The 22,804-nt window shown below is 35.4% G+C and overlaps 1 protein-coding gene across 1 annotated transcript in view; it reads left to right on the plus strand.

The window, feature by feature from the left end:
- Positions 1-15,620: 15,620 nt before the first annotated feature.
- FRS2 (fibroblast growth factor receptor substrate 2) overlaps positions 15,621-22,804 on the plus strand; it is a 70,125-nt gene continuing 62,941 nt past the window's right edge. Inside the window, exon 1 of the mRNA XM_082637072.1 lies at positions 15,621-15,696. The gene's annotated coding sequence lies outside the window, so the exon portion shown is untranslated. The remainder of the gene's footprint in view (positions 15,697-22,804) is intronic.

The following is a 22,804-nucleotide window of genomic DNA, read 5'->3' on the forward strand; positions in this document are numbered from 1 at the left end:
AGCCTGCGCGTCCGGAGCCTGTGCTCTGCAACAGGAGAGGCCGCAGCAGTGAGAGGCCGGCGTACCGCAAAAAAAAAAAAAGAAGTGGTAAAGTGCTCGGGTCCGTGTTAGAGCTCCAGTACCACCACTAGTGTATGTATGACTCTGGCAAGTTGGTTGTTTAAAATTCTGTAAACCTCGGTGTTTCTCCTGTCTGTATAGTGGGTGTAATAGTAGTTTTGAAGTTTGTCGGGAGGACTAAATGAAACAGTGTATGTAACCTTAAAAATAAAACAAATAGTTCAGTAAATATTTGTGGCTTACTGTTATTGTTTTTCCTTACACTCCTTTCCTCCTTAATAGTTTTTCTGAGTAACCTTCCTCCAGTCAATCTAAACAAGGAATGGCAATATTTTGCTTGGTCTGATAATTCCCATTGCTTTGTAATATCCATCTAGAGGTTTTTGAGGCCTTTGCTAACCTCTACAGAGCTGTCACCTGTTACTTGCGTCGGCCAGTTTTGAAGAAGGGGAAATAGCAGTACATGTGTCTTGGGTTTGCCATTTTTGCTGTAAACCTTCTTTGTCTCTTTATACACATATTTACTCCCTGTTCTCTCCTGGGTATCATGTACTTTTTGTTCTTGCACCTTATTTTGATGGGGAGCCTGTTAGCTTCCTTTTTTTTTTTTTTTTTAATGTTTTGGCTGTTAACTGTAGTTTCATAGCATAAGTTACTCTTCATAACAGGGTAGTCATCCAAAGCTAGCCTTAGTTCTTTTTTAGCCCTGCTTGTCCTAGGCCTCTCATGAAACGTAAATATAGCTAGTTTGTTAGGCTGACTTGGACATGCCTCATTTAAAGAAGAGTTTGATTTTTTTGTGAACTTTTTCTTCTTACTCTCCTGAGTACAGAGCTCCTTCTGTGTTTAATATAATGTAACCAAATACAAAGGAACTTCTCCATGAGGGCTTATGGTGTCTTTTTAGAGCAGGTAGATTATGACCAGAAAAAAATTTTTTTTTTTGTTAAATGGCATAAATTTAAACACGTGGTGTTTAGTATAAGTTATGTTCTGACAGAATCCGGGAAATAACACCCAATAAATTATGACTAGTGATTAATGGAATAGCCCTCAGCTCCTAGGCAAAAATGATTTTACACACCTTGGGAGTTATGGATACTATGAAAAGTTTTTACTTTTCTTGATGATTTTTTCTACATTGATAAGTCCAGGGTATTTATAAATTATCATAAGTCAGAACTTTATATTAAAAAGAGTATTAACAGTTGAGTTTTGAAATTACTTGCCTTGGATTTAGTATTTTTTGTCATCTTAAATCCAGGAATTAATGCCATATGGTGTGCAATTAACTTTATTTTGAATCTATTTGAAGAACAAGCTGAAGGTGTTTTAATGATATCACTCAGCTAAATCAGAAGATAGGTTCCTTGGGTAAGTTGCTTAACTCTCAAGGTCTCAACAGCTTCTGTCCTGTAACATAGCTCTAACGTATTATTGTCATGAGCCCTACAATTTTGTGGCCTTTTTTATTTTCTTTCACAAATCTCTGTCGAAATTCATTTTTTTTTTCTACTGAGTTTTTAATATGATAGCTATAGATTAGATGTCAATATACATTTCTAAATGCTTGATTCTTTTTTTTTAAATTTTAATCTGAAAAGACTATCACTTTTTAAAGATTGCTCTTTTGTTTAGATTGCTCTTTTATTCATTAAAACATTCAACTCTATATGGTAACTGGCTCCTGGGGTTAAAAACATAGATATTTAACCCGCCATTTTCACACTCCCCACAAACCTTATATTACATTTATATTGACAAGTAATAAAATTAACAGATTTGAGCTTTAACATTCTAAACAGTGGAAAAAGCATTACTGAACTATAAAATGGCCATGCAGAGAAATCTGGCAGAGGGAGAGGAGTGTATTTTACATACTGAAAAATCAGCCTGTGGCAATCAGGCACTGACTTGCTCTGCACTGTTTTAACAGAGAATTGAATGGTTTTGTTATACAAATATTTTACTGAATTATTTGCTAAAACAAAATAGGAATGTTTAAGGCCTTTTGATGATAATTTAAAATTTTTTGACCTTAAAATAACCCTTAAGAGGAGGAGGGACTCCTTGGTTATAGAACCCCAAGTGAAAAGCTCCTGCTGGGAAGAAGGTGCTTGGGAATACAGCGAGGTTGATTTCAGGCATGTTGGGATAATTTTTCTTACCTTAATGATACTTACTCCTTGCACATACGTATTTTCTTGTGTCATCACTTCTCCTTGTCTGTGTTCCTTTGAAATAAATCTAAAACTGATAAGACATTTCTCATATTCCAAATGAGGAAAATTATTATCCAAAATTTATAGAAATCAGGTTTCCAAAACTTCACAGGATAAATCCGTTGGTTAAAAGTGAACATTACTTTTGTGTTTCTTTGGAGAGATTAAAAACAGAATCTTTTTCCCCTGTGGGGGTGGGGTAGGTGAGAATGGATGTTCCCCCTGCCTGATTGTTCCCGTCACAATTCTTGGTGGCAGTAAAAACCAGTAAAAGCATATCGTGTATTTTAAGAGGATATTGGATAGAGCTCAGTGGCTCATCAAATTGTTTTGAGAGTTAGAGAACCAGATTCAGGGCTGAGCAGCCAGAAACAGTGCCCAAAATCACATTGCACAACGATTCCCATGAGGTTGCCAGTGCCATCTAGAGACAGACTGACAGACGCCACAGCCTGCCCCAGTGACACGGCTAGCACTGGTTGACTGTAAGTGCTGCCACCTCTGCCCCAGACTTGACCTTCCTGCAGTTGCTCCACCATTAGTGTGAGAGAGAGTTCTTTCTGGTCTCTTCTTGTCCTGCTTGTTAGTTGCCCATTTCTACTCTGGGCTGGGCATATGTGTTTGGCATAGCCCGTGTCCTGGCCGTGTAGGACATGCAGAAAAGTGTCTCACCTTCTCACATCATGAGATGGTGTGAAGTTCTTAAATTTAAGATGTGGAAAACTCTTTGATCTTCTGAAAACATAAGGTGGGGAAGTTCCCAAACTTAAGAAGGGAAGTTCAGATGCTAGGCAGACAAAAAGAGTGATAAACGTTGACTGCATGTTTTAGATGTAATGTGTGCTGAGCCCTCACTATGTGCTAGGTACCATGCAAACTGTCTTACAGGTGTTATCACAGGCCATCCTCACAACATTAGAAATGAGGTAACAGGCTGAGAGAGTAAGTAACCTGCCCAAGATCATACAGTTAGTCAGTGTCAAGCTAGGACACGAACTCAAAGCTGATTCCAAAGCCTGTGCTCATAACTGTTGTATTAAACTAACTCTTTTAATACCCCCTCTCCCCATATATTTAGCTCAAAATCCTGTAAATAAATCTGTTAGATTAACTCTACTAAGTTTATTAAAGTCATATGTATGGTATATCTATGTATTTAGGCATTTTAAAGGAAATGAAAATTTGTGGCTTTAATTTTATCTGTTTTCAACTAATTGAATGATTTTTTTTCTTTTTTTCATTTTGTGGCTATTTTTCTAATTCACTTTGCCACAGGCTACAATCTGATAAAATGCTTTCTTTCTGAATATCAGTGCTTAGAAGCCAGTTATAGAGTGTAATAGAGGTCAGCAAGAAGGAGAGGGGACATAGAGTGACCAAAATAGAGGCAGGGAGGAAGAAACATCACACGCATATACACACACACAGCCCTGGGAGAGGGAGAGATAGAGACAAATATATATGGAAGGATTGGGGGGATACATGCATGTTATCCTACAAGCAGCATCCTTTATAGCCTTTTTTATTTGCATTGGTAGGTTGAAAAACGATGAAACTCCTCCTCTGCCTTAGGAAAGTCATTAAGGCCTTTTTTTTTTTTAAAGTTAGAATCAGTGCTTTCTTTAAACAATAAGTTTTAAGCCTTTATACCAGTTTGCATTTTAAATTGACTTATGTACTTCTATTTTAAAGCTAAAAAAAAGTGATATCTAGGAGTGAAACAGGAGTTGTTATTTAACTTGGGACATATCCAGCTTGGTTTGGGGGGAAAATCATAAAGGCAAACTCTCGTAGTTACCATGATGTCACCCAAGCTAGAGTATTTCTTCATGAACCACAGCTCTTGTTAATTATTCCTTTAGTACGAGTCCGTCTGTTCTGCATATTTTTCTTTGCTACCAAAACAGCACTTTATAATAATGTTATTTTGTTCACTTGTACCTTTGGGACTAAATGGGAGGCTGTAATTTTTGTGAAATTGAGTAGATCAAATGCCCTTCCACACACATACTGTTGTAAACAGTCTAAATGTGAGTTGGATGATAGAGAAATACTTAATTTAAGGTAAATGTCCATGAAGTTGAAAGTGATTTTTATTCTCTTTAAGTATTACATTTTTAATATTGAATATACTATGCTTTTTGTCCTTATCCTAATCTGATCTTTCCTAGAATATAAATTTAAATTTGAGAACTCTTATTTCTCTTATTTCTCTGTGAATTTTTTGTTTTTGGTCCAGTGCAGGCTGTATACAATGGGTTTTTGTATAAATGCAATTGATGTTATATATATACTCTGCTATTCTACTACTTAACTTTGAGATTTATTCCTCTTTTATGAACTGGTTTAGTGGACCAGCAATCCTCAAATGGGCAGTAGTCCTTTTATTAAGCTACCAGGTTGAAAACAGGATATTGGCATATACACAGTTTCTTATCTTTATGAACATTAGCTAATGGTGCATTTAATTAGTCATCTAAGTAAGAAATGCCATACTGGGCCAGAGCAGTGATCCATCCGGCACAGACTGTCCTAAAAAGCTGCACCAAGGAATCAGGTTACTTATTGGAATTCTGTCATCACTGAAGGATACATAGACCATTTCTAATTTCCCTTAATTTATATACTGTACTCAGAATTCATGCATTCATTTAAACTCTTCAGCATTGCAGTCCGTTCTGATTACATATGCTATGTATGTGTTAAGCTAAAACACCTATTTTAGATCTGTTGGAATTGGTAATTCTAGGGTAAAATACCATTTATAATATGAACTTCAGTTCTTTCCTTGCTCATATGCTTCTTCAAGTTTCTTCACCTATAAAGTAGAAAATGATTTCAGTTTTTTTTCCCCCAGTCTCAAAATCTGTTCTGTTATTTCTAATATGGCCAATTTATGAGGTTTTCTTTCTCACCCTCCTTCTTACCATTTTTTGTTTCTACATGCAATTTAAATATAGAATATTAGGCAAGTTCTTTATGTATAATGAAGGAGGACCAAGTTATAGAGGGCCACTGAATTCCTTTGAATTATCTGATGGCCATAACTGAAAGTTCTGTGGATTTTAGGAGAAACAATATTTCATAGTTGTAGTTCAGAGAAAACAGGTATAGCTTATATTGATTGCTTTGTGATATGGATTTACTGAAGATTCTTTCATGAGACATGAATTCTACTTTTCATTTTGCTGGAAACTGATTTCCAGTTTGAAGGCATTGGTCATTCTTTCTTTCATTGTTCTTTGTGCAGTGCTTACCATGAGAAATTAGAGTTTGAGTGTGGTGAAAAATTGTGTCTGTTACATTGCTGAAAAATATTTAGAGTCTACCAGAACTACTAAAGGATGAAGATAGTATTTTCCTCCTAGCAGATAAAGGAGGAATTTAGGAAAAAAATTGTAGCTCTTCTAGGTTGACTTCTATTTTTGAAGTTATTGGTTATCCCCTAGAAAATAAAAGGGCTGAACTTTATAAACAACTTTATCAAAGTTGTTTCCACTTTTGAGGAAGTTAATGCAGTTGGGTAACAGTTTGTGGGGCACATACATATTATTACAGCATCTTCAAGAAGAGACTATCAAATGCTGAAGTCTTTTGGTATTCAAGTAACTCAGCCCCCTGGAATAGAGTCAAAGTAAATCTGCTTTAATACCAAGTTCCTCTCCATAGTGAATATTTTATTGTGTGTGGTATTAAAATTCATGAAAAACAGTAAAGCCACAGGCTCTGTGATATTTATTTGTATATATCTCTTCATTACGTATAATGTTGAACACATAGAAGAAAACTAACCCAGGAGATATTTACCTTAATGTTCTACATAGACTCATATGTTAAGAGGTCTTTTTTTTTTTAAACTAAGAAATATATTTTATTGTCATAGCCAGAATGTGAGTAGCATGTTTGTATATAAAACAAAAGTTTAAAAAAGTAACAGTTATTCATATTGTGTGCAAGAGGAAGGAAGGGAAGGAGAGAGAGAAAGAGACAGACACTAACTCTAGGGAGAGAAGGTGTGTATGATAAAGTTTCAAGAAACAATACATACTCCATATGCTGTGTACTTCCATTTTGTTAAAATGCAAAACAAAACAACAAACACCACAGGTGAAGGTTGCATTACTTATAATTGGTATCCTGGAAGAGTGTGTCCTTACCTTCCCTCCCCTTTCTTTCATCATTCTTTTTTTTTTTTTTTTTTTTTGCGGTACGTGGGCCTCTCACTGTTGTGGCCTCTCCCGTTGCGGGGCACAGGCTCCAGACGCGCAGGCCCAGCGGCCATGGCTCACGGGCCCAGCCACTGTGCAGCATGTGGGATCTTCCCGGACCGGGGCACGAACCTGTGTCCCCTGCATCGCCAGGCGGACTCTCAACCACTGCGCCACCAGGGAAGCCCTCCTTCATCATTCTTAACCATTAGTGCAATGATTTGAGATTGTGAAGGAGGTTTTTTTTGTGTGTGTTAATTTATGCTGAAAATTCCCAGGACACAATCAAGTATTTAGAAGTCTAGCATAATGTATTTAGGTCTTTGGGGAACTTTTAATCATGAATCTGTTGAGTCTCTGCTCTGTGTAAAGCAGTAAATTATTTAAATGTTTTGTCTTTTAGTCAATAAGGATAATTTGTTCCAAGCAGTCTTCACTTTCTCCAAATAACTGAGGACATTAGTATAGTAAGGCCACAGTTCCTGGGTAATGTGTCTTTAAAAAAAAATTTTTTTTTATTTAGGCTGTGCCGGGTCTTAGTTGTGGCACATGGGATCTTCATTGCAGCATGGGGGATCTTTAGTTGTGGCATGTGGGATCTTTAGTTGCAGCATATGAACACTTAGTTGTGGCATGCATGCGGGATCCAGTTCCCTGACCAGGGATCGAACCCGGGCCCCCTGCATTGGGAGCACAGAGTCTTACCCACTGGACCACCAGGGAAGTCCCGGGGTAATGCGTCTTGATAGTTAAGTAATCACCTTGATTTTTTATTTTAGAATAGGTATGTTACTTTCATTGTATGATAAGCAGTGGGTGCATCTAGTAACAAATTAAATGTACAGTTTAGAAAGGAAATATTCCTACAAAATATTTTCTGATTAATGACATGTTAAAAAATCAGATTCTGTTGAGTATAAAGAACTGAAGCCAATAAGTGTTATCTCACATTGTCAGGAACTAAGGTGTTCCACATGAGAGAATTTTCCGGAAAAGGAAAATTAGGAATTATAACTAATAATTTTATTGTAAATTTTAAGAAGTTAATGAAAAACTTTAATGTATGTATGTGTATGTATGTATCTATACATCAGGAGAGAAAGAGAGAGAAGTATTTCAAACATCCAGAAAACTACAGAAACTATTTTGGTAAATATCTGTGTTACCCACTGTATTAAGTCTTAACATTTCTTCCCTGACTTCTCAGCGCATATGGAATAGCCATCAGTCACTTAAGAGTTGAGTCAGGTTAATCATTATGAATGAATACTAATTAGTGAGCTGTGCTGTGCCCCACTTACTCTTACTCAGTTCCCTTAGAGCTAAATGTAGCATATTCTTCTGATTCATCCCTAATGCTACATGTTTCTTATTAATGTACAACAGTGAACCTTCCTCTTTTGTCCTCTTATTTAAAACAGCTGTGGAAGAATGGAACAAATTTCTCAAATGAGCAGCCTGGATTTACATGTTACTCCTATGGGGCAAATGTGGTATTTGTGACTAATAGTTTTATTCCAGTTTACTGCAGATTATAACAGTGAAAAAGAAAGACTGAGATTTTGCATTTTGGAGCCGTCTTTTTCTGGTTTGGACAAGTTATTTAACCACTCTGTTTTGTTAATACCTTTCCCATAGGGAAGCTCTGAGAATTAAGCAAGCTAATGTAAATTTCTGGCACACAGAAGTTGCTCAGTAAAAGGTTGCTTTAATATCACTAGCCTTTCTTCACGTGGTTGAACTTGCTGAAAGTTTGATTTCCAGATGAATGGGGGCATTTCTGCACAACAATATTCAAGAGTTCTCTTCACGTCCCTCCCCCAAAAAGCAGATTTTAACATTAGATTCATCATCTAACTCTTAGAACCCCAGCTGATTGTTTTCATAATACTTTTGGTTTATTTTTGTATGTAAGGTCTGATAGGCACATAACAAATGCTTTGTGAGCCTTAAAAATAGATTGTTCAGATGAAAGGTATGTGGATAAGTCAGTTTTGGGGCAATTCTAGAGAACTCTTGCCAGAACTGGTATCTTTATTTTGGTCTTCAGAGACTATTAAATATGATCACTGAGTCATACTTGCTGTTTTCACTGTCCCCTGGCTATTTCTCTTAAGACCCTGAAGCTTGGCCACCACACGCAGGATGTTTAAAAGGCAGCGTAGGCCTTAGCCCAGGAGGAGTTTGTTTATTTAAAGAAAAATAATTAAGTTCAAACATCCCTACCATGGCATAGCTAGTCTAGTCATGTTAGAGTTAGTGAGTTCTTTTGATTCTTTCTGGTGGTCATGGTGCCTAAAAGGTAACAGATAAATGTGGAAGTAGTTAAACTTTTCCTGAAATTACTTGGAATTTTATAATGTAATCTCAAACAAATCACTAAAGGAGTGGGAGGAAAGGGAATGCCATTTATTTTGCTAGTTGTTTTTTAATGGGACTCATATAATTCAAATCTTTCACCACTTCTTTCTAGGGTTATGATACAGATGATTTAAAAACAAAACAAAAACTGAAAAGAAAAAAAAAGCCACACAGACTATGGTAGCTACATCTTCATTAATTCTTTGAAGTTTGGACCATAAGAATCTTTTAAAAGAGACAGTATAACTTCATAGATGTTTAGATACAAAGATACGAAAATTGATTACATTTGTGTTTCAAATGATTATCGTCTCCAAAATTTATGACTGACTTCTCCTTACATATTCTCTGCCAGATGAGGAAATCTGAGGCAGATATTTTGGGCTTGCCTGGGGAACCAGGGTGTATCTCTTTAATTAGATAACTTTTAAAAACCAAGTCCTAGAGGAAGTGAAGGAGGAATTAGTACAAGTCCTGAGGCACTGAAGTGAGAACATGCTTGATGTGTTTAAGGAAAGAGGCCAATGTGCCTAAAATGGAGTGAACAAGAGGGAGAGTGGTAGGAGATAAGGTTAGAGAGTTGGGGAAGGGAAAATCAGATCGTGGTCCTTATGGTCTTTGTAAGGATTTTGGCTTTGAAACTGGTGAGATGGACTCAATTAGAGGGTTTGAGCAGAAGAATGACATGATCTGATTTTCTTTTGAAAAGGACTAATCTGACTGATTTGTTGAGGTGAGCAAGGGAAGAAGCTAGGAGATCAGATGGAGAACTATTACAGTAATGCAGATGAGAAATAAGGTGGCTTGGACCATCATAAGAGTGGAGGTGGTAAAAGTGGTCATATTATGGATATCTTTTGAAATTGGAGCTCCCAGGATAAATACCTAATGAATAGTGATGAATACTTCTGCACATAAAGTCTGGTTGATCCCTTTGTAATGATGTTAAGGTTAATCACTGGGTTCAGGTTTTGTAGCCTGATTTATCCATTATAAAGTTTCCCATCAACCTTTTATCTAATGGTTTTAGCAACCACTGATCAATTTTTAGATTTATTATTTCATTAACTATTACAAAATGAGTATTCTCTAATTCTGTCATTCCTTCTACATTTATTTTTTGCAATCCTATAAAAGAGGGCTTTCACTTAACTGACTGTCTGGTTACTCTGGGGTACCTTTCATATAAGAAAGGTAGGATAAATACTTGATTCTTTTCCATTATCAATTTTCAGGATAATTAGTTCTTGCTCTAGTGACTACCAAAGACGATGGATTTTTTTAAAAATACATTTAATGTTCCAGTCAATGGTAGTCGTTATCATTTTGATGTTCAAAATGTCATTATCGTTTGATGTTCATTTGACTTTAAAACATGTCTTCAAGGTAAAAACTATGAAACAAGATACATTCTGAGGGGTCTAACTTCCATGCCTGTCCTTTCCAACTTGCTTTCTCTTTTCTCTGTAGACAACCATTTAAAAATGATTTTGGTTTATTCTTCCACCAGTTGTTGAAAGGAAGAAAAGCAATTCTGTAATAATATTTGTATTCCCCCCAATTTTTTTTACTAAAAGAGCAGCATTTTGTGGAATATTAATTCAGTTACAGGATGGGAAGTAGGGGGTACTACTGGGTTCCTTGAGGGTTATTGTTGAGATCAACTTTTCACTCCTTATAAAAGATTTTTTTCTTATATTCCTAGCTGTCTCCTCAAAGAACATACATGTTTGCAAAAGAAAAAGACCCTCATCCACACTATTTGGCAATATTTAGGAAGATCACACGTCCAGCAATTCCCCTTCTAGGAGTCTTTCCCAGAGGTTGCACTAATAAAATTACAAAGTGATAGATGCCTTTATTCTGTTCCTTGAAGTTCGGGGACCATGTCTTGATTGTCTTAATTAATGGGCTTTGTTGGCAAAAAGAAACAATACTGATGATGTAGTTGGCATTAACATTAATGGTGTATGTGCGGAAGAAATGGCATTTTGAGACTGCCGTTTTGACATACTGTCAGGTTAAATATTTCATCAGTTAACATTAAATCATTCATAAAGTTATTCATTCTTTCGATGAATATATACTGAACACCTATAGCATGGCAGTCATTGTCTTAGGTACTTGAGAGATACCAGCAAATAAGACAGAAAAAAATCTCCTTTGGAGCTTAGATTTCTTATAGATGTGAGGGAGAAACAGACAAGCATAATAAATAAGCAATTAACTTACTGTTTTCAAATGTGCAATTTTAGGGAATTCCCTGTCAGTCCAGTGGTTAGGACTCGGCGCTTTCACTACCTGGGCCTGGGTTCCATCCCTGCTTGGGGAACTAAGATCCTGAAAGCTGCACGGTGCAGCCCAAAAAACAAAAAACAAAAACAAGAAGCCAAATGTGCAATTTTAGGGTTCCTTTTCTACGTCTCCCTTTCCTCTTTTTCCGGTTTGTAAGTGGCATCCTTAGGAATTGCAAGAGTCTGATGGGTGAAAGGGATTGAGGACTGAAGCGGTTGTAGATTTTTATAATGAGTATGTGTAGCATAACTGTATAATTCTGGTCCCTCCCACCTCATTCTCAGCCCAGTTAATGTTTTTTACTAGAAGATTGCTTAAGAACTGTTTTGATAGTTCCCTCTAGTCACTAATATTTAGATAATTGTCCTTAAAGATTTTATATTTTTGTTATAATATGTTCTTAATTACATCTTTATTTCAGAAATGACCATTAAGAAGTAGATGCCCAGATGCCAAAGTAATGAAACAGTCAATTTGTCATAAAGTAAGATGCAGCTGTGGCTTTTCAACCAGATTAGTAAGTGTGGCCAAATTTTTTTTTAACTTTATACTTACTTTATCTACTTTGAAAAACATTTAATAAAAAAATATAGTGGACTTTTAAAGAAGTGTCAACTTGTATTTCTGTTTTTCCTTTGGGTTGTGGAACAAATTCTAGCATATATCTCTAGAAAATGTATGTCTTTGCTTTACTTTTTTAAGAACTATAAAGTTAATATTATAAAATTTTAGTTTTGAGGAAATACATGAAAAAGAGTCACTATAATAACGCTCTCCAAATACAGCCACTCTTACAATTTTTGGATATTTGTTTTCCCTTCTGGTCTGTGTTCTACACATTTTTTAAAAAAAACAAATTATGGTCATAGTGTTATAAAGAGTATGCTTCTTGTATATCTTTTAAAATTAAATTTGTTAAGATGTTTCTTCCTGGGAATAAAAATACCCTTCAGAACAGTGTTTCTTATTGGAGTGATGAAAATGTTCTAGAATTAGGTGGTGGTCATGGTTGTGTAACTGAATTTTACACATTAAAGGGATGACTTCTATGACATGTACAATAGCTAAAAAAAAAAAAGGTACCCTTCAGAATATCAAATCTTGGCATGAGTAAAACCCAATTAAGTACTAATGTCTTAGAATATGAAAATGTGCCCCTCATTATTATGTACTTAGCAAAAATGATTTGATAGTAGAGTATTTTTATAATACAATAATAAATTTTATAATAAATATTTTAATGAAGATAATAACATTTATTTGAGGCTTAATATTTCTTAAGCTTTGTTAATACCAAATGTCATTATAATCTAAATGTACTATGCTAGCATTTTGTAACTTTTCATTTTCAAAAGACTTTCTATTTGAAACTAACATTTCAACTTTTCTACCTGAAATTTTTTTAGGGACAAAATTGTATCTATTTTTCTCAGAAGAGAATTCCACAAGGTAAGACATTGTTAATATACTAATAAAACAAATATGGTTGAGTATAGGCTTAATTGCTCTGGCTTTTTATCCTTTTCCCATACTTATTTCATATCTTTTCTGGATTATTACAAGATTCTCACAAATTTGTTAGCTATTCCTTTACTACCTCAGAATTTGCTAGCAAGACACAAGTCATCTTATTTGAAGTTAGGATTAAAAGGGTGTGATTAAAGTAGTCACCTTGAAACTCAAATACTGCTTTTCATAGTCACAGCTTATTCCTAGCATACTTAGGAGTGGGTTTGTCCATTTTGAGAAAAAAGTTCTTTTCTTTCATTGGGGCCCATTTACCTTTTACTTCAATGGATAGTACTATCTAAGTGACATTAGGGAGTAGTGGGTTCATAGAAGCTCTCTTAGAGGTTTTAAGTTAAAGGAGATTATTTAGCAATGCTTCCACCTATGGAAATTGTGTAACTGCTATATTTCGTTTAAAAAGTGGAATGCTTCCTACCAGCTAGATAATAAAAGATTGAGTAACAGGTAGTATTAAAGAAAAAAATCCTAATGATCACCTTGACAATGGATTTTAAATCATCATTGATATACATTATTATTCTCTTTAGACTTCTGAAGGATGAAATTGTTCAAGTGAGTAGATAGTAAAATTTCCTTATCAGTGTGCCTACCCTATGCCAGACACTTAAAATCAATTGCTTGGCAGCATTAAGAACTTACTTTGGTTAAGTTTTCTCAGGAACTTTTGGCATAGGTAGTAGTGGTCCTTGCAGAGTAATTCAATCTGTCAACTGGAAATGCTTATAAAGTGAATTATTCAGATCAATAACTTTCTCATTTTTTCTCTTTTTTCAGTATCCTATGTCCTGAGGGTAACATTCACCCTCAAACACAATTTTTCCACCTGCTTTTGAAACTGCCACAGATTTAGTTAATCAAGTCAGTTTTTATCCTGATAACTGAAAATAAAGCGTTAAAATAAAGGGGACCCACTAGCTGATAAGGAGGAAGGGAGAGTAAATTTCCAAGTTTTCATTTATAAGTTTCTTGTGAAACTCTTTTGCCCTATTTTTTTCTTCTACTTAACAGGAGGTTAAGGGAGGGGATCCTAGAACCTGTGTATAGCACTATCTGATCTTCCAGGGCACTACTCAAAGGCATTACTTCAGGAGAAGTCCAGATCCTTCTTTTCCTGGACCACAATGCTTAAAGTAAAAACAAAAACTTCAAAAATTTTAATCTTAGTGAACTTGATCTGTTACATCTTTGTCACTGTTCTTTTGGCAAATAAAATGTAAATCTCAGACATCAGTACAATGTATGATACAATGATGATGAATTATATTGTCTGTACCCTTAGGGTTCCCCTGTACCTGTTCAATAAATATATATTTTTGTACATACCAGGTGCTTTCATAATTTTTTTAGAGTAGAAAATAATCTAAAAAAGATTATTCACCTTCATATAGTATTACCCTGCTACACAGTTAAAGGTATTAAAGGGACAATGACAACTTAAATTATTGTTAACCCTACATTTAAAAATGGTTGAAATGGTAAATTTTATGTTATGTATATTTTATCACAATTTTAAAAATTACTGTTTAAAATTTTGGGCAACTTTGTTTATTATGAAAGAGGATGGCTTTGTCTGAAGTACCAGTTTGTTGTTGTTTTTGCCTCTGTCAAGAGGCCCTCTCCTGCCACTACTCTCCTAGGTCCTAGTAGCCACACTTCGCTTTACCCTTTGGACTGAGAGGTGGTAACAGCTCTAGCTCTCCACTGTTGCTAAGCTGGGGGAATTCCACCTTAACCTTACCATAGTTGTGTAATACAGGTTTAACTTCTGGTATCCACTATTGACAGTTCAAAGACAAAGGAGTAAAGAAATGCAGAGAATTTCATGTTAACTAGTCCAAAATTGTATCTCAAAACATGTTGCTGCTTATGAGACGCAATATAATTTAGACGCATGCAGAATTTAAAATGCAGAAAAATTTGCATCTTTTTATACTAGCTATTGTACCTTGTTTTGGAGTGCCATTTAAAAAGGAAAGTACCAAGCTGAGAGTTGAAGAAAAAGTAATCCTTACAAAATAATACTATAATCAAATGGGAACATGGCCTGAAGTGCCAGGGTGATAATGACCCACAGACAACCATGGATTTAAATAAAGCAGTAAGAATTCCATAGACGGGAGAAAGGCCAGGTATCTAAACAGTCACATGATTATCTTCTCCAATATTGAAGTACCAGTTTTTAACCTCAAGTACAGGAGTATTGAGTTAATGATATTCTTCAGTTTGTGTCATACCCATTTATCACTGGTTCGTTAAAGGATTGTTCTTCCATTTTCTTTCATAACAAATGACCTTCAAATGTGTTTGGTGTGTATCGTTTTGTTTATATCTTATAAAAGCTTTATTATTTTATGTGCCTGTGTTTTAATTATACATTAGGTCTTAATCTTATTCTTATAGTCCCCTCCACCCTCCTGTCTTATTTTTTTCTAAGATCTGGCCATGTTGCTGAGTGTTCTTCTAATTTGTTTTGTCCAACTGGTACATTGTATTCCAGGTTGTTTATTAAAATGAAGCTATTAAATGTAAAGTTTCTTAAATGTGTAAGGCACATAAAATGAGCATTTAAGAAAAGGTCAGTTCGTGCTTATTTCTTTATATTAGAATTGAAGTTGAAGAATGCGAATTAGATCCTGTGGAAGATTAGAGGAAATATAAACATCTGTTTAGAAGGCTGTCTATCTAGGAGTCTGTTAGAACAAAGAAAACTGTAGGGCCTAACAAAAACGTATATTTTTTGTCTAGAAACAGTATATTAAAATGCTTAGGTCTCAGTGTTAGCTGGTGAAAAGCCTTATGGTTGAAAGATAATACCAGTAATGTTATAGAACCTCCCCATTATCTATTGCTTGTTAATTTCTCCATTAAATTATATATGAACGTTCATCTTATTTCTTTCTATTACTTCACTGAAGCAGAATCATGTTCTGTGAATTTCCATCACTGAATCTAACACAGAGTAAGAACAGTACAAATGCAAGATTCTAAATTTGGGATGCAGAAAGACAATTTCATCTATGGTAAGCACAGTATCAGCAGAAGTAACTTCTCTTGGATCCCCTAACTAGAAATTGTCAGAAAGTGGGAACTTCAGAATCTCCAAGTCTGTGGTGATGATATGCCTTGTAGTCGAGAAGAGGGGAGAGGGGAAAACTCCTAGAAGAGGATAAAGTGGGCCCTGACATTCCATTAAGGAGGATAATGACAGCACTGGTCAGATCAGGGAGGGGCTTCTATCAGGTCGAAAAAGCTAACAAGGTACCTTCTGGGAGCAGTTTCTTTTTATGGAAAGAGGATCTTAGGGGCACTTAGTTCTGGAGGCCAGGCGGAAATGTGGAACTGATTCAGTAGTAGTGGAATGGAAAAGGGTAAGGGAATTCACATTTGCTAAAAGCCAGTGTTGAGGCTTTTTGAAAGAAGTAGTTATTTACATGTCAGCACTTAAGTATTTGTAAAATCTTTGGCGGGAAGACTGGACCCTCTTGATATTGATTTGGTATCCCATGCATTGTTGAATACTCCCCATTCTTTTTAAAAATAACAGTTCAGGTAACATAGTCCCTTTCTCTGATTTCTTAAATTTTTGAGTATTTCGTATGGCATAATAATTTCATGATTTTTACTTTGTTATGTTAACACATGCCGTAAGTAGGACAGAGTATTATCATTTTACAAATGAGGAAACCAGTAGCAGAATTAGCTTTAGATTCTTTTTACTAATCTACACTGCCACCCTATCAATGTATATTTTGCTCTATATAGAAGATGTAATTACAAGGATAGTTTTAACATGGAAGAAATGTTCCTAACCATAAAAAACCTCATAGCCTGAGAAGTTTAAAAAACACACATATACAGACAAAAATAAAACCAATAAGTAATGTAGATGGTATTCACTTAACCTTAACATTCACTGAAACAGCACTTAATAAATTAATATGGATTTTGTCCATCAGTTGTATAGAAAATTATTTCATAAACTTTCCAACTTAGAACAAATACTATAAATTTTTTAGTTTTGAACATGCCTGTTAACTATACTTAAAAATTAGGTGTTTAATTTTAACAAGTGGGGATTAGAATCCTTTTGTGGGTATGGAATGAGCAGTTTGATCTCACATTATTTCAGAAAACGGTAATCCCTCCCCCGCAAATAATTTGTTTGCAGTATGAAAATCAGGCAAACTGTATTATAAACCTGTATCTTTTATCCTGAGAGACTTACTTTGGTTCAGACCCAGCTTTAATGGTACAAGCACAGATCAAGATTGGTTTTGAGTAATCCAGTGCTATCCTAGGTCATTCTAGGTCTGGAGGGTCCTCATATATACTCATCATTTGGTCTCAATACCTAGTTTACTTTTGAGCCTGTGGAAAGATTTCACATGTAGATGGTGGGATAAAGGGATGCAGATCAACTCATAATCTATTAAATAGATTGGAGCCATAGCACTTCGAAGCTTAGCAATGTTTTTGTTGTTCAAAAATAGGCTATGACAGGTCTTCTGACTGATTTCTTATTGTATATTAAGGCTTCAGATGTTACAGTTCAATTTAAGTAAATTTTAACTTTCAAAAATGTGGATAGCTTCATCATTTTATAAAAGAATACAGTTATTTCAGATACATTTTTGTTTCATGTTCCATTCTTCCTTAGAATTCCATATGAGCTGCCTTGATTTTATTTTTTAGCCATTTGCTTTTAGATTAAAAAAAAATAAAAGAAAACCTCAAAATAGGTTGAAACTCGACACAAATTGCTGCCACAGAACAAAAGTGCTGATCAAGTTAAATCAACCCCTGCAATGTGTATTGAAAGGAAAACCTCTCCTCTCTCCCCCAATTTGAAGAACAAGCATATTCCCTGCCAAGAAGGGCTGACTTTAAATGGAGCAGCTGTCCATATTAGGAGCATAGGGTTGCTAAGGTGACCATGGCTGTTTGGAGAAGAATGCAGCTGAGAGGGCAAGTTCTTGATGTGTGAGCTGAGGGAAGGAATGTGGTGTGATTGTGCATCATTCCTCCTAATCACATGCTCACAAAGTGCTGTGTGGGCAGCATGTAGAAACTACAAGTCTGAGTGCTGGAGCTTGTGTGTGGTTAAAATCATTTTGTTTTCATGTGAGCCAGAGGCTTACAGTTTAGGTTGAAAACATTTATCTTGTATATATATGTGTGTGTTTTGGGTAAAGGGAAGGATGTTTTTGATGGTGGATGAAATGGGAATGGATTTATTTTCCTTGGTGGACATATACCTTCATATTGTTAAAAAAATTTATCTTGGGATAAATGTTCTTTCCAACTCATTCCTTTCAGTCATATATACAGTGTTAATAGTTTCCCAAGTGCATGAGGTGTTCCTTGTAATTGTGTTTATTTCTTTTCCATTTATAATTTCAGAATTATGTGGAAGTCCTAAGAATATGTTGTCTATTTGCTCCATTTCTTCTTTTTTAAAAGTCCTTAGTATTTCTCCAAGGGAGATCTTATCTTAATATATTAAATATTTCTTCCCTAAAGCATCCAAAGATAGGTTCTGGATTTTGGTAAAAAATATGGTTCACGGAGCAGTGGGAAAGGTCAAAGTAACATCCCACTTATCTGAAACACTATTTAGATTTTACCATGGGCATCATTGCTAATATTTGCAATGAGATACAGACACAAATGTTGATGCAGACACTTACTGAACCATGAGAGTGTTGTTTTTTTTAATTCTTGTTTCCAAGTCCCTACAATATCGTGTTGATTAAAAGATTAAAACATTTGATCTTTGAATTCAGTTGGTTAGTTGACATATTTCATGTATACCTTGATAACTTTTGATGACATTATCTATAAGCTGCACCCTTTCCTCCCAAACACAATAGAATATAATTGGTTTACATATATACCTCATAATAGTCCTTAACTTTAATATAGTTAAATATATGGGGTTTTTTTCTTTATAGTTTATCTTAATCTTTTCCTATTCAGAGGTCATAAAGATATTCTTCTCTATCAACTAAAAGCTTTATGGTTATACTTTTTACATTTAATCCTTTAATCTCTCAATAATTGATTTTTGTGAGAGGTATGGATTATGAATTGATTCTTTCTGTATGGATAATTGGTTATTCCAGCACTGTTTATTGAAATAGTTCTTCATTTCCTTCCTGATATGCAAAATTCTCTTTCATAAATCAAGTTTTCATATATGGGTGGTTTCCTTTCTGTACTCTTTCTTCTATGTCTTTGGTCTGTTTGTCTACCTCTGAATTATTACTGTACTTTCTTAGATATCTTCAGATACTCATGGTTTTGTTTCCTGTCTTGTTTCTGATCTCAGAGGAAATGCTTTCAAATGTTACCATTTAAAATTACACTTGTAGATTCAATAACCAAAAACCAACCCAATCGAAAAATGGGCAAAAGACCTAAATAGACATTTCTCCAAAGAAGACATGCACATGGCCAGTAGGCACATGAAAAGATGCTCAGCATTGCTAATTATTAGAAAAATGCAAATCAAAACTACAATGAGGTACCACCTCACACCAGTCAGAATGGCCACCATTAAAAAGTCTACGAATAACAAATACTGGAGAGGATGTGGAGAAAAGGGAACCCTCTTACAGTGTTGGTGGGAATGTAAATTGGTATAGCCACTGTAGAAAACAGTATGGAGGTTCCTCAGAAAATGAAAAATAGAGTTGCCAGATGATCCAGCAATCCCACTCCTGGGCATATGCCCAGACAAAGCTATAATTCGAAAAGATACATGAACCTCTATGTTCATAGCACTGTTTACGGTAGCCAAGACATGGAAACAACCTAAATGTCCAACAGATGAATGGATAAGAAGTGGTATATATATATACACAATGGAATACTACTCAGCCATACAAAAGAATGAAATAATGCCATTTGCAGCAGCATGGATGGAACTAATGATTATCATACTAAGTGGAGGAAGTCAAAAAAAGAAAGACAAATACTACAGGATATCACTTATATGTGGAATCTAAAATATTACATAGATGAACTCATCTACGAAACAGAAACAGACTCAGATACAGAGGACAGACTTGTGGTTGCCAGCAGGGAGAGCGGGTGGGAGAGGGAAGGAGTGGGAGTTTGGGATTAACAGATGCAAACTATTATATATAGGATGGATAAACAGCAAGGTCCTACTGTATATATCGCACAGGGAACTATATTCAATATCCTGGGATAAACCATAATGGAAGAAAATATAAAAAAGAATATAACTGAGTCACTTTGCTGTATAGCAGAAATTAACAGAACGTTGTAAGTTGACTATATTTCAATAAAATTACACTTGTAGGTTTTTTTTTTTTTAAGAGAAAAATCCCTCCTTTATCAAGTTAAGGAGGTTTCATTGTGTTCTTACCTTGTTAAGGGTTGTATTTTGATTGTTTTAAATCATGAGTAGATGTTAAGCTGTATTGATAGGCTTTTCTGTAACTCAGAATGATCAAATGTTTTTCCCCTTAACCTGTTAATGTGGTCAGTTACCTTGATTTTCAAATTAGGCTAACTAAGCATTCCTGGGATAAACCCAATTTAGTCACGCTGGATTATCTTTTTTATAAATCACTGGATTGATTTGCTTATGCTTTGTATAGGATTGTTTTTTACATCAGTGTACATGAGTCTAGCCTGTAATTTTCTTTTTTCATATTGTCCTGGTTGGGTTTTTAAAAAAATTTTTTAAATTGTAGTAAAATACACCTAACATAAAATTTACATTCTTAATCATTTTAAAGTAGTTAGTGTTAAGTATATTCACATTGTTGTTCAACCAGTCTGCAGAACTTTTTGCAAAACTGAAACTCTGTGCCCAGTGAAAAACTCTTCCACATTTCCTCCTCCCCATGTCCCCTGACAGACACCAGTCTACTTTTTTTTTTATGCGTCTGGCTGCTCTAGTTACCTCTTATACGTGAGACCATACAGTATTTTTATTATCTTTTTGTGCCTGGCTTATTTCACTTAGTTCATCCAAGTTCATCCATGTTGTAGCATGTGTCCAAAATTTCCTTTTTAAGGCTGAATAATATACCACTCTATGTATAAAACATTTTGTTATCCATTCTTCTGTCAATGGAAAGTTATGTTGCTTTCACCTTTTGACTATTCTGAATAATGCTACTATAAACTTGGACGTGCAAATATCTCTTTGAGACTCTGCTTCAGTTCTTCTGGATATATACCCAGAAGCAGTATTGCTGGATCAAATGGTAATTTTATTTTTAATTTTTTGAGGAACCATCTTCCTGTTTTTCACAGCAGCTGTACCATTTACCTTACACCAGCAATGCACAAGGGTTCCAATTTCTCCACATCCTTGCCAACACTTACTTTGTTTTTTTTCCCCCCAATTTCCTGTTTTTTTTTGATAGTAGCCATCCTAAGGGTGAGGAGTAATAGCTCATTGTAGTTTTGATTTGCATTTCCCTAGGGACTAGTGATGTCGAATATCTTTTCATGTTCTTGTTGGCCATTTATACATTTCCTTTGGAGAAATGTCTAATCAAGTCCCTTGCCCATTTTTAACTTGGGTTATTTGTTTTTGTTGTTATACTGAGTTGTAGGAGTTCTTTATGTAGTCTGGATATTAACCCCTTATCAGAGATATGATTTGCAAGGATTTTCTCCCATTCCATAGGCTACCTTTTCATTCTGTTGTTTCCTTTGATGCACAGAAGCTTTTAATTTTGATGTAGTCCAATTTATCTGTTTTTACTTTTGTTGTCTGTGGCTTTGATGTTATGTCCAGGAAATCCTTGCCAAATGCAATGTCATGAAGCTTTTTTTCTGTTTTCTTCAAAAATTTTTATAGTTTTAGGTCTTACGTTTAGGTCTTTAATCCATTTTGAGTTAATTTCTATATATGGTGGAAGGTAAGGGTCCAAGTTTATATTTATTTTTCTATTTCTTTATTTTATTTTATTTTATTTCTTTATTTATTTTTGGCTGTGTTGGGTCCTCGCTGCTGCGTGCGGGCTTTCTCTAGCTGTGGCGAGCGGGGACCGCTCTTTGTTGTGGAGCGTGGGCTTCTCATTGCGGTGGCTTCTCTTGTTGTGGAGCACGGGCTCTAGGCGCACAGGCTTCAGCAATTGCAGCACGCAGGTTCAGTAGTTGTGGCTTGTGGGCTCCAGAGCGCAGACTCAGCAGTTTTGGCGCACGGGCTTAGTTGCTCCGCAGCGTGTGGGATCCCACCAGACCAGGGCATGAACCCGAGTCCCCTGCATTGGCAGGCTGATTCCCAACCACTGCGCCACCAGGGAAGCCCAGGTTCTCTCTTTTAAATGGTCAGTTGATTTGTCTTTTAAAGATTGATATATAATTCACATACCGTAAAATTCACCTCTTTAAAGTGTAAAATTCAGTTTTTTTTTTCTAAAGAATAATCACAAAGTTTTATAACTGTCACCACTATTTCCAGAACATTTCCATCATCCCCAAAAGAAACCCCATACCCATTAGCAGTCACTCCCCATTCTCCCTTCCCTCATCCCCTGACAGCCAGTAATCTGCTTTCTGTCTCTGTAGAGTTTTCTGTTCTGGGCATTTCCTATAAATGGAGTCATATATGGCCTTTTTTGCCTGGTATCTTTCACTTAGTGTGATGTTTTCAAAGTTCATACATGTTGTCGCTAGTGTTAGCACTTCATTCCTTTTTATGATGGAATACAATTCCATTGTGTGGATATACCACATTTTGTTTATACATTAATCAGTTGATGCATATATGTATTGTTTCCATTTTTTGGCTATTATGAATAATGCTGTTGTGAACCTCCATGTACAAGTTCTGTGTGCACATATGTTTTCCAGTTTTGGGGGTGTATACATAGGAGTGGGCCTCCTGGGTCATATGGTAGTGCTATTATGTTTAACCTTTTTAGGATCTACCTAACTGTTTTCCAACTCAGATACACCATGTTATAGTCCCACAAGCAGTGTATGAGGGTGTTTCTCCACATCCTTGCCAACATTTACTGTTGTCTGTGTTTTTGATTATAGCCATCTTAGAGGGTGTGAAGTGGAATCTTATTGTGGTTTTGATTTGCATTTTCCTAATGACTAGTGATGTTGAGCATCTTTTCAGTTCTTTTGGCC

The sequence above is a fragment of the Mesoplodon mirus genome, assembly GCF_964341445.2.
Source record: "Mesoplodon mirus genome assembly, chromosome: 11".
In the NCBI taxonomy this organism is placed as follows: domain Eukaryota; kingdom Metazoa; phylum Chordata; class Mammalia; order Artiodactyla; family Ziphiidae; genus Mesoplodon; species Mesoplodon mirus.